General features: G+C 42.9%; 1 long non-coding RNA gene across 9 annotated transcripts in view; it reads left to right on the top strand.

Moving 5' to 3' along the window:
• LOC119231994 (uncharacterized) overlaps nt 1-12,358 on the top strand; it is a 61,139-nt gene that overhangs the window by 30,761 nt on the left and 18,020 nt on the right. For 5 of the 9 annotated variants that reach the window (XR_008552096.1, XR_008552094.1, XR_008552093.1 and 2 more), the window contains 2 exons: nt 1,810-1,939; nt 4,263-4,341. This is a non-coding gene — a long non-coding RNA (uncharacterized LOC119231994). Of the gene's footprint in view, nt 1-1,809; nt 1,940-2,213; nt 2,314-4,262; nt 4,342-12,358 lie in introns of all 9 variants that reach the window. The other 4 variants (XR_008552098.1, XR_008552095.1, XR_008552091.1 and 1 more) reach the window with 3 other exon arrangements.

Here is a 12,358-nt window from a genome sequence, read left to right as displayed (position 1 = left end):
ATTGGCTGCTGGGCTAGAGGCCCGCAAAGTGAAAAGGCATGTGGAGCCCCAGTAGGTAAAAAGCAATTTCCTGACTTGGGACTGGGCCAGGAGACAACAGTTTTGCACCTCTGCTCATTCAAAGGTGAAGAGAGGCATTCCCAAAGGCCCAGCACCCCCACCCCCCCAGCCCTGATGTCCTCCCCAGGAGAGAGGCAGTACCGCCTCATCGTGCCTCCAGGGCTACTGCTGAGCCTTGGATGCAGCCTATGTGAGATTAACCTGAGCCAGAGTCGTTGACTCCCAGGGGCTTCAGATTCCCTCACCACGGGACACAGTTTCATAGCAGGCTTTGCCAGTGGGATTTTGCACATGTTTGTCTCCTGGCTAAAGGGTTTGCATGCATGCAAGACTCCCTGTCTCTGGGAAAGGGGAGGAAGTGCTGCAGGATTCACTTTGACTCCTGCTTGTGGGGGCAAGGAGGGGACACAGGTTCATCAACCAAAATGATACCAGAAAAATGCCTTCAAGTTGAAGGTCAAGTTGAGGGAGCATTTCTGGATGAGGGTAGAATATCCATCACTGGAACTTGCTTTGTTGTCTTATTGCTAGTGTCTCCCCTTCTACTGTTTAGAATACAATATAATACCATGCTTGGAATGCGTATATTTTCAGGATTCTACACTATTAAAATGAAGCCCATTGATTTGGAGCTGAATCTCATTGTTCACTAGGAACGTTGAACAGATGTGTCACCACAGAGGCTTGTGGAAGTGCACAGAGCTCACAGTTTGACCAGGACAGGAGTGCCCCCTGTGTAAGAGTTGAGAAAGCTAGTTCCTTCTCTTCTGCCACGAGATTGTGAGTTGGAAATCTGAAGAGTCAGGAGCTGGGAGCCATGTAGAAGCCTCACAGTCATGGATGTTGAAGTAGAGGGACCCAGGGATCTGAGTCTTGAATTCTGAGAAATGGGCTACAGACACTGAGGCCACGCTCCTGGAGATCAGCTTTGACTCCTTGAGAGAGAAGCCCATGATCACTAAACTGAAAGGCTTCACCTTCCTGACATTTGGTTTTCATGTCTATAAAATGTGGTGATCTTGCCTCTACCTAAGGATTTAATGATCACACATGAATGGAGCCTGACAGGCTGATGGCCTGTAATAGATGCTTAGTAACATTGGTGGCTTATCTTTGCTCAACCAACCTCCAAATCTCAAGTCCTAGTAATAATATCTGGTATTTTCTTGAGTGAGCCACCATCTTTCACTGTTTTGGGTTGGTCACCTCTCCATCTCAAACCAGTAAGTGGAAGTTCCAGCGATCATCATCATGCCCCACCCTGCAGCTCTCTCCTGATACACACACATCCCTGATTTCCTCACCCTTGGCATTCTCCTCCTGGATATTCTGGGCACTCAACCCCAGTGAGAGGCATCATGATGGTGGGGCATCATGATGGTCGCTGGACTTCATGTTTGGATCTGGGACTGGCCCATTACCAGACTAGGCTAATGAGAACCCATGTGAACTTCTGTTGAGATTGTCAAGGAAGAAAACTCTCTCCACTGGAATCACCAGTCCTGAAGCATTGAATTTGGTTTTCCAAGGACATAACTTACCCCAGGAAAGCAGATCTGAAAAGGAATACTGTCATTTCCACTCCTGGATCCCACTCTGCTTAAAGCCAAACTATTGCCAGAATTTTCAGCTGTGTGAACTGAAAAATCCTTTATTTCTTTGAGCTAATTTGAGTTTGGTTTCTGCTCCTTACAGCTACAGGAGCACTAAGTAATTCGATTCTTTTTTGACCTTCTCTCCATGGAAAAGGATGACCAAAATATCTGTCATCAGCAGAAAGTCAAGATCCCCAAGTAGTCCTGGGAATCGAAACTGCCTGAATTCTGCTTCTCTAGAAATGAGAATTGGGACTTAGAAATCATCAGACAGGAAAGATAAGGTAGGAAAAATGGGGTGGCCAAACAAATCCCAAATCATAGCAGAGTGGGTGATATGACCAAGGATAAACCCAAAGGAGAAAATAGAGAACACTAAAGCTGAGGATTTTAATCAAAAACTGGTAGAAGCATCCTACTCCGGTGTTGAATTATAAAGATTGAGAGAAAAGGGAAGAGTTCGACAAGACAGGAAGGATGACTCTGATGGAAAATGGTCAGACTTCAAGAAAGGAAGGAAAGGGTCATATGTTGTTCATATATCTTTTGCCCTTGCAGCTCCAGATTCTGTCCTCAGAGCCCATCCTGAGTCAGCCAGAGAAAAAGTTAAAGTTGTCTTATCCTCAAAACAGACCCTGCTACAAAGTTGTAGGTGCAGGTATTTTGATTGGGAACCTAACCTAATCTCCCCAAGGTAGCTTGGGGAGGAACTGTGCAAGGAAGTAGGGAAGGGAGGACAACAATGACTGGGTGGCCACTGTGGGCTACTGAGGCTCAAGCCCCTTGGGGCCACATAAGAAACCCATAGGCAGCAGAGTCATCCCACTCAGGATTGGGAAAGCTGCAGTATTTGTCACCATCCCTGCCCTTCTTCGACTGAGCCTCTCACTGGGGTTGCGTGCCCAGAATATCCAGGAAGAGAATGCCAGGGGTGAAGGAGAGCACGGATGTGTGTGTATCAGGAGAGAGCTGCAGAGTGGGCATCATGATGGTCGCTGGCAGACCGCTCAGCTGTCAAAAGCCTTCTGCAGCTCTGCTCCATCTCTTGAAGGCTAGCCTCCAAGATGCCTCTCTGCCCATTCCCTCTTCCCATGAACCACGTGTCTTCTCTTAGTTCATTACTCTGAAACCTCGCTCACCCTCCTTCAGAATGTGCCCCTCGGTGTTCCATTATGGTGTTCTGTTTGTCAAGGTGACACTGTGTGATAAACCGGGGATTCCAGCTTCACATCAAATCTTATGTGGAGCCACCCTAACAAACTGGGAAAGGGGAGGTGATAGAGGGAGGGGTCAGCAGCTCTGTGCTCTGCTGCCTTGGCTTCATGCCTGCCCTTTGCTGACTTCAGAGGCACCCACTTGTACTCTGTATCCTTACTGGAAATAAGAAAGTATATTTACAGAAACTTTGATTTCAAGAAAAAAAAATATTTGTAACACTTTATATGGTGCATAGGAGAAAGTGAAGGTGAGAAAAGGCGACTGAAGAATCTAAGTTTCTAGCAAACCACAGCAAGGTGTGCTGCAGAGCCAGCCTTGAACACTGTGGCTTCCAAAATGGCACCTCCTCTCCTATCTGTCCTTTCATATATTTTTTAAAATTTTTGTTTTTAAACAACCTTGTTAGTTTTTTCACAATATCAGATTTCTTCCCTAAGTTGTGGTCACCATAGTTTTCCCACCACCAAAATGCCCATAGTCTACCACTTTCCACCGCTTTCTCCTCTCTCCTGTTCTCTGGTCTTCCTCCGTCTCTCCCCAGCGGCCTCCCCTCCCGAGTGTCTCAAATTTATGGTCTGCTTTCAAGGGTTAGTCTTATAGTTTTGTCTTTGTCTGATCCTTCATTTAGTTTATCTAGAGTCTAGATATAAGTGAAACCATCTGGTATTTATCTTTCTCTTTCAGGCTCACTTATCTCCTTCCATGTTGCCTCAGATGGCATCAGTTTATCTTTTTTGATTGCTGAGTAGTATTCCATTGTGTATGGTCTTTAGGTCACTGTGTGGGTCTAGCATCTCATGGAATAGGCTGCATTTGCTGAACCATGAGCATGTGCCATGGGCATTAACTGTGCTGATCTCCTTTAATCTTAATGGCCCTTCAAGTAGTGATTGTTGGCTTCTTCTGCAGTAAAGGACAATCCTCTCAGAGAAGTTGTAACTTGCTCCAAGTCTTGGTAAAAGGTGTGAGAATAAGGTCTATCTGATATTTTTTCTAACTGTTATGGTCTGTGTCGTAGGTTGTATTTAAAGCTAGTGCTGACTATTACTAGAAGGTGCAGATCTTATTGCACCTTCCGTAATAGGTGATGTCTATTTAGCAACCATCTCCCCCCCCCCATGCCCCTTGAATCTGGGAAGGCTTTTCACTTACTCTGAGCAGTGGAACAAAATTGAAGTGACCTGGGTCAGTGCCAAGCCTAAATGTTAAGAGGACTGGGAGTTTCTGCCTTGGCCTGTGTGGAACGGGGCTGCCATGTTGGGAGAGACCCACGCTGTCCTGCAGACAAGCCATGTGGAGCAGGCAGGGGGATGAGTGACCACGGGAGGAGAAAGGCCTCATGGGGCATAGGGACTTGATCTGTGACTGGGGTTGTCTTGCATCTTCCAGTTCACCCCGGCTGGACAGATGAGAGGCCACAGCTGACATGGCGTGGAACAGAAGAATCACCCAGTCAAGTCTCAGAATGGTGAGAAGTAACACATTATTATTTAAATTTAATAATTTGCTTTAATTTTGTAATAAATTGTTGCCATAAGTCACAATACTTTGGAGTGGTTTGTTACACAATAATAAATAAGTCAAAAGGGTTTGCCTGTCTTTTTTTCATTGAAAATTAACTTCTGTGGCAAATGGTTAGCCCTGAAGTTTCTCAAAATTAGGAACAACTGGGTTATGTTCTTCCTGGAGCAATGACAGATTTCAAAATTGGAAACAGGAAAGGCCCAATTTTAGACCCTTGCTTTCTGAGAAAACCATCACGAGCTTAATTCCCTGCAGCCTGTGCTAGCCAAACTTTGTTGGAGTTAGAGGTAGCAGCCTGAGCTCATGGTCAGGAATTTTCAATGCAAATTCTTCCATTTTTAAATTTTACTTCCAAAGTAAAATTCTTCCACATTTTACTTTGAAAGCATTTATGTATTCTGAGAATAACTTGGCTTATCATATGAGATTCTGCTTTAGCGACTCTCCTTATGCTGATGCAACATGCAGTGAGAGGCGGGTTTTTGCTTCACTGCGGGGCTGTATTTTGGGTCCTGGCAAGAGCAGGTAATGTAATAGATGACTTGGGATAACAATTTTGCCAGTGCAAGGTGCTTGGAAACATAGGCCTACAACTCTGAGTTTCTCCAGATGTGGGTAGCTCACTTTTCTATGTTCATTTTCTCTTTTGGGTTTTACCTCTATGTTTTTTTTTTTTTTTTGCATAAATGTCAGTGCCATGTTTGAGTTTACTAACAAATTTTATAAGTATGGGAGGACCCAGCCAGAAAGAGTTGGCAAACATTTCTTAGGCGTCAGAGTCTCTGTGTTCACTTCTCCTATGATTACTTCCAGCTTCCAAAAGCCTCTTGGGAACTTGGTGAGAAAGAACATACCCTCAGGCAGGCTTATGCTCAGTTCCCCCAGGAGCCAATAGGTGGTGGTAATGGGCAGGTAAAGAAGCACCTGCTGAGGCAGGTAATTCTGTCTGGTTGTCAAAGCAGTAACAGCAGCTACATGATTTAAGCCAAGGACAGCATTTAGAGAAGCACTTTAAGTCAAAATTCATTTGATGCCGCCGCTATCTTCTCAAAGCAGCTTGCTTAGTACAAATTCTATTTTCCAAGATTGTTTCATTCCCCTTACCTGCAATATCTATCTGTCGATCTACTCTCAATCATCTATTTCTCAATCATATATCTAACCTATCTATCATCTATCTGTAATCAATCATCTATCTAATCTATCTATCAATCTATCTGTCATCTGTCTGTCTGTGTCCCAACTGGGTGCCACATTTGTAGAAGTCAGGCTACATCTGAGCCCTCACTGATGTATAACACTCACATGTTGCAAAGACATATGACGAGGAGTAGTCCTTGCCTGGCGGGTGCTGACTGTCCCCTGGGCTTTTGATTCAAGTTTAGAGAGAGATAGGAGGTGGCACAGTTATGCAAATGATATAGACACATACACAAGCAACCCCACAAGTAGTGACTTAAAAGATATTTGGAGGAAAACTGGATAAAGTAGGAATTAGTGTGAGGCTGTGCTGTTAAGGCAAGTTTGGAGTCTGGGGGGAGTTTGGACGAAAGAACCTGATTTGGTGGGAGGAGGCCCTGGGGCAGGAGGAATAGGGCCAGCATGATGGGCAGATGATCAATTTCAGACCAAAGGGGCTAGTGGTGGGGACTGGTGATGGGCAGTCATTGGTGAGAAACGACCACGTGTTTCCTCCGCACAAGGGAGTGCGCTATCACAGAAGTCATTTCTGTGCTGAAAATCTAAATATTATCAGGAAACTAGATTTTGAGGTGCTCACAGGTCTAACTTGAGAGACATGTTCTACCCCACTTTCCTTTTCCAGAATAAATCCCTCCCAGCTCTAGAACCTTCTAAAGTAAAGGTGGCAGACAAAAATTGTATCATCACCTTTGGCAGGGCTCCTCCACTTGCCGCCATCACTGTAGGTGTTCTGTGTTTTATTTGGGGTGATTTATGCAGACTCACACTGTGAAGAATCCCACCAGGACTAAAGGACCAGAGATGTCCTCGTTTGGGGGAATTTTTTTTTTTAAGCAATCTTTTTCAGTATTTTTGACTACAACTCCTGCAAGAAATACATTTTACAATGTGAACCAGCATGCTCATTGTACTTATGATTGAAATAAATACTTTAAGAAACAAACTTCCTTGTATTATATCCTACTTTTTAAAATTTTTTTAAAGATTTATTTATTTGTTTGTTTGTTTATACAAGCACTGGGTACAGTCAGAAGAGCAGGAGGGTGAGAGAATTCACCAGAGCCAGAGCGGGGAACAGAACAGGCAGACTGACGAAAATACACTGCTGAGGGGAGCAGTGGGCAAGGCAGGAGAGGTCTGTTGCGCCATGTGGGACCTTCACAGGTGGCCAGCTATCGAATAGGTGCTGCAAAGGCTGCGGGCAGCTTCACAGTCTGGCACTCAACTGCTTCGCCACCAGGGGATGCCCCCTACTTTTTTTTTTTTTAAATAAATTTTATTTTTATATTCCCCATACAATTGCAACCCCCCATTCTGACCCCAATCCCTCCCCTCCCACCCCCATCCCCCAAAAAGTGTCTCTGGTTCATAGTTTTTTGTTGATTTTGATTTTCACTTTCTTATAGTTATTCATTTTCCTGGTCCCTTATTTAAGTTTTCTAGATTCCTGCTATGAGTGAGACCATCCGGTATTTTTCTTTTTCTTTCTGGCTTATTTCGCTGAGCATGATCCCTTCCAGCGCCATCCATGTTGCTGCAAATTGCATGTGTTTATCTTTTTTGAATGCTGAGTAATATTCCATGGTATATATGTACCACATCTTCTTGATCCAGTCATCTGTTTTTGGGCATTTGGGTTGTTTCCAAAGCTTAGCTATTGTAAACAGTGCTGCTATAAACATAGGGGTGCAGGTGCTCTTTGGAATTGATGTTTCTGTGTCCTTTGGGTAAATACCTAGGAGTGGAATTGCTGGATCATATGGAAGCTCTATGTTTAGTAGGTCCAGAAATCTCCACACAGCTCTCCACAGTGGTTGGACCAGTTTGCACTCCCACCAACAGTGCAGGAGAGTTCCTTTTTCTCCACACCCTCGCCAACATTTGTTGTTGCTAGTTTTTTTAATATGTGCCATTCTCACTGGTGTAAGATGGTATCTCATGGTAGTTTTGATTTGCATTTCCCTGATTACAAGTGATGTTGAACATTTTTTCATATGCCTGTTGGCCATTAAAAAAAATGTAGTTACAGAAAAAAATCAATCAGTAACTACTTTTTTTTTTTTTTTTAATGCTGGTGTGGCACATTGAGTTCACCTGATGATCTCAGCAACTTGACAAACACAAGGAGACTAAAGCTGAGTTTTCCTTTTTTTTTTTTTTTTTCTTTTTTTATGGGACCCTCGCGGGCGGCCAGGGAACAAACCGGCACTGCAGAGGCTGCGGGCAGCCTCACAGCCCAGCGCTCAACCACTGCTCCACCAGGGGAGGCCCTAAGTTTTCCTTCTTACAGTGTGCGTCCTTCCAGCAAAGATGTCTGGGAGACTCCTGCCAAAATCAGATCTGCAGCTTCAGAGACCTTTATTAACTTGCTTTTTGTGATGACTCGAATAAGGGCTAGGCAAAAGTTTATCTCCGTAACCTTCAAGCAGATTGAAAGAACAAATTATATGACTGAAGACAAACCATAGACAGAGAACCTGAAATATTGATCTGACGTAGTCACACATTGTTGAGGGAATTATTTGCTTGTTTTGGGAAGGTTTTTCTTTGCCCTCTCCCCTTACTCCATAACTACATTTTAGAAGCCTGAAGTTTAAGGAGCAGACAGTGCAGTGTGAAACAAGCTGGGGTACAGATGCCACAAACATTTCCGAGGGGCATGAAGCTTGATGCTATGAGCCCTCTGGGAATTGTCCAGCAAAATGGCTTGAAAGCCATGACCGGCTTCCCAACACTGAGGTTGAACCCTAGATCCCCATTTCTTAACTGTGTGATATTGTAGAAGTTAAATACACCTGTGTCACCTTGTGCACTACACTACTAATAACATCAGCTCCACAGGTTGAGAAGATGGGCAGAGATTATGTAACCCCTACAGCAGTGTCAGGGCAGGTAAGTGTCACCTGTTGGTGTCTGAAAATGTTGACCAAGGATCCTGCTTGATAATATCTTTCATCAGCCTACAAAACACATTTATTTTTTTAAAGAACCTATACATTTTCTTTTTTAAAAGAACCTATAGATCTAAGCATTTTATAAAAGCTGACAGGCTTTTCTACCAAATAATTTGCTTTTTGGCTCTCATAACACATGTTAGATTTTTTAAAAATCTGCTTGTTATTAATTCAATGTGTGAAAGTCAATCTAGAGACACTTACATGGATGGAGAACCACAATAAATTTTAGTTAATATGTCACAATGGAATCCTTTAAAAAAATTGGCCAAGCTATAGTGTAAAATTCCAAATTACTGTCTAACAGACATCATTTCCTCGAACTCCATTGGAATGCACTAGATGAGAAAAAAAACTTACATATAAAAAATTAATGGAGCTTTTATCCAGACAACATCACAGAGAGTTACCTCGACATGTCGCGTCAAGCAGCACTGTTCACCGTACTGGTGTGGTCTCGTTCTTCCGATAGAAGTTTTTCTTTCCTAAATGCTGCCTTGTTGTGACCATGTGAACATGAGATGTAGAAAAGCACCCCAATACTGCTCCCTCCCCCCAAATTCTAAGAAGATAATTTTTTCCTTATCCTCTTTCTCCTTATCCTCTCAGGGCCAGATTTAGACTATCCTTAAAGCTTTAAAACTTCTGGCGTTAAACTTGTCATATGGTGTTGTGTTTTATTCTGTCAGCACTTTTTCGTGTGTGTTAGCCAAAACAAACAGCCTCTGTCTACTCTGAGCATGAAAGGACAGGCCTTCTGGAGGAGCTTGGGCAAGCACTGTGCAGGGACTTAAATTTCGGCTTCGTTTGTGTGGCTGTTGAAGGCTCCCTGTCAGTCAGTCTGTCACAGGCTGGGATGGGGGAAGAAGGTGGGAGAAGAAAACAGCTTTCATCTAAAGCCAGACTGAGAGGTGGGACAAGGGGTGGGGGGATAATGTAAGAAGGAAAGTCTTAACACTTTCCCGGACCCTTGAGTGATGCATGTCTCAGAGAAACTTGGTGTAGCACCTCCACCAGGGTTACCTGGCTGTTCAGGAATCATTGGCATCTTCTGGGATCCCCTTGGATTGCTTTTCTGGGGTTCACTGTGGTCCTATTAAGAGTTCTAGGATGGTAAGATCTGGGCTAGGGTACTTCAAGGTGTCATCTTTCTTACACCTGCTGAAGATGGTCAGCCAGTATTACTCACAGGCCTATTCCTCTTCCTTATTCTCATGGCATGTCCTGGCCTGCACTGTTTCATGTCTGGATTAAAGCAGTGATCTTCTCTCTGAGACCTTTGTTACCTACAATGCCTCTTCAACTTGGGCTTCTTCCTGGAATCATGATCACCTTTCTAAAAAGCAACTCTGAACACAACACTGCAGAAGCTCATTCATCTCTCAGGGGGTATCTATTGCTTTCCCAATAATGTTCCGACTGTTCAGCATGACATGTGAGGCCCTGCTATCTGACCAGTGTTGCTCAGTTATCCCAGCTGCATTTTTCTTGCTACAGCCGTCACACCCGTTCTCCACTAGTCTATCTATGCTTCAGTGCTTTAGTGTATGTTACTTTCCCTCCCAAGAATGTACCCTGCTCCTGATCCCATCTCTTCTTCATGTTGTTCTCTGACAAACTCATTTGTTTGCTTTTTGAGGTATCATTGGTTTACAATATTGCATATGATTTAGATGTATAGGACACTCCCTATAGGTGTTGATACCATACCACATCCACCATCAAGACACCCATCGTTCCTTGTGGTCTCTCCTCACTTTGCCCTCTCTCTTCACCCTTCCATTCTGGTAGCTTCAATTCTATAGTGTTGTTTCTAGGGCTTGTTATTGGTTTATCTCTCTATAGTCCACATGTAAGTGACACCACCTGGTATTCATCTTTTTCCTTCTGATTTATTTTGCTAAGCATAATCCCCTCTAGTTTTATCCATGTTGCCACAAATGGCAAGAGTTTATCTTTTTAATAGTTGAGTAGTATTCCATTGAGTATATATGCCATATCTTCCAAATCCATTCATCTGTCTTTGGTCATTGAGTATGTTTCCATAACTTCACTGTTATAATAGAGCTGCAATGAACATAGGAGTGTATATTTCCCTTTAAATTACTGTTTCTGCATTCTTTGATGCCTAGGATTAGAATTGATGGATCATATGGTAGGTCCATTTTTAATATTTTGAGAACTCTGCACTCTGTTTTCCATAGAGGTTGGACCAGTCTACTTGTGACCATCAGTGGATGAGGGATCCTTTTTCTCTACATCCTCACTTATGTTACAGAGCAGCCCTGATATAAAACGGGTTGCCTGGCTGTGGGTCCTCACCTGCGTGCTTAAAAGGGACTTATTAATACTCCACTGCAGGCACACACAAAAGGTTAATAAAAGGTTTTTTTACAAGGGAAAAGGAATTGAGGAAATGTACAACTCAGGGAGAAAATAGGGAAATAAAATCTTAAATGTATCCTACCCGATTCACCAACCTGGAAACCCAATGGCACTCTGAGAGCTGGTGGAGAGCCAAAAAGGGACACCACCCCCCTCCCCGGCCAAGGCCCATGTGTCTGGTTTTATACCAAGCTTGGCTGCTTAACTCCACCCTCAAGTTCCAGAAACCTTCCCTTTGGTGGTGACGGGATTTGTCTTTCCCAATGTCCTGATGGCTTTGGTCTGGAGTGGGGGTGGAGTCCACAAAGCCTGTATGGAATTAGCTCAGGACATCCTTTCCCCTTAACACTAACACTTGTTGTTTCTGGGTTTTTGACATGGGCCTTTCTCACAGGTGTGCAGTGTTATTTCATTGTGGTTTTGATTTGCCTTTTTCCTGATGATAAGTGATAATAAGCATTTTTTTTTCATGTGCCCCTTGCTCATCTATATCTCTTCTTTGGAGAAGGAACTATTTAGCTCTTCAGCCATTTTTGGATTGTTAGTTGTTTTCTCTTTTTTGAGTTGTATGAGGTTTTTGTAGCTCTTGTATATCAGCCTCTTGTCAGATATATGGTACACAAATATTTTCTTCTATTCTGTAGGGTATATTTTTGTTTTAGTGACAGTTCATTGCACTGTGCTGAAGCTTTTAAATTTTATGTAGACCCAATTGTTTATATTCTCTTTTTGTTCTCTTGCTGTTGGAGGTAAATTTGCAAAGATACCACTAAGGTTTATGTCGTGGCATATATTTACTATGTATTTTATGGTTTCAGGTTCTTGCATCCAAGTCTTTTATCCAGTTTGAGTCAATTTTTGTATATAATGTGGAACATGTGATCTATTTTCATTCTTTTGCATGTAGTTGTCCAGCTTTCCCAACACCACTTATTGAAAAGAGGCTTTCCTGTCTCCAATGTAAACTTTTGGCTCTTTTGTCATAAATTGACTGCTATAACAAACTCTTACTTACAACTCATGAATATTACTCCAATCCTTGCTCATTGCAAGCACAACATAAACATTGTAGAGTTAGAGCCTTCATATCCTCATATAGGCAATTATATGTCACAATTATATTATTATGTGTTCATTGTTTGACCTAACTGAACTCCTTAAGGGAAGACATTGACATATTTTGATTTCCCCAATGCTCAGTCTGGCCCCAGCATGTAAGTCCTCAGCAAATGCTTCATTACAGAATGTCATGTGTTTCGTTCATTATTATATCCTGGCACAGAGTAGATAGTCTCTAGGTGTTCACTGACTGCTCAAATGAGTGAATGAAAGAGTGAGTGAATTAACTGCTGTATCTGTAGGATATGAATCTCCTGAATCATTTGTCTTTTTCTGTTCCCATTCTCTTTGAGGGTGATG

Source organism: Talpa occidentalis, unplaced genomic scaffold (assembly GCF_014898055.3).
Source record: "Talpa occidentalis isolate TD23 unplaced genomic scaffold, MPIMG_talOcc4v2.1 talOcc4.10, whole genome shotgun sequence".
In the NCBI taxonomy this organism is placed as follows: domain Eukaryota; kingdom Metazoa; phylum Chordata; class Mammalia; order Eulipotyphla; family Talpidae; genus Talpa; species Talpa occidentalis.
This window is presented reverse-complemented; position numbering and strand designations above follow the sequence as displayed.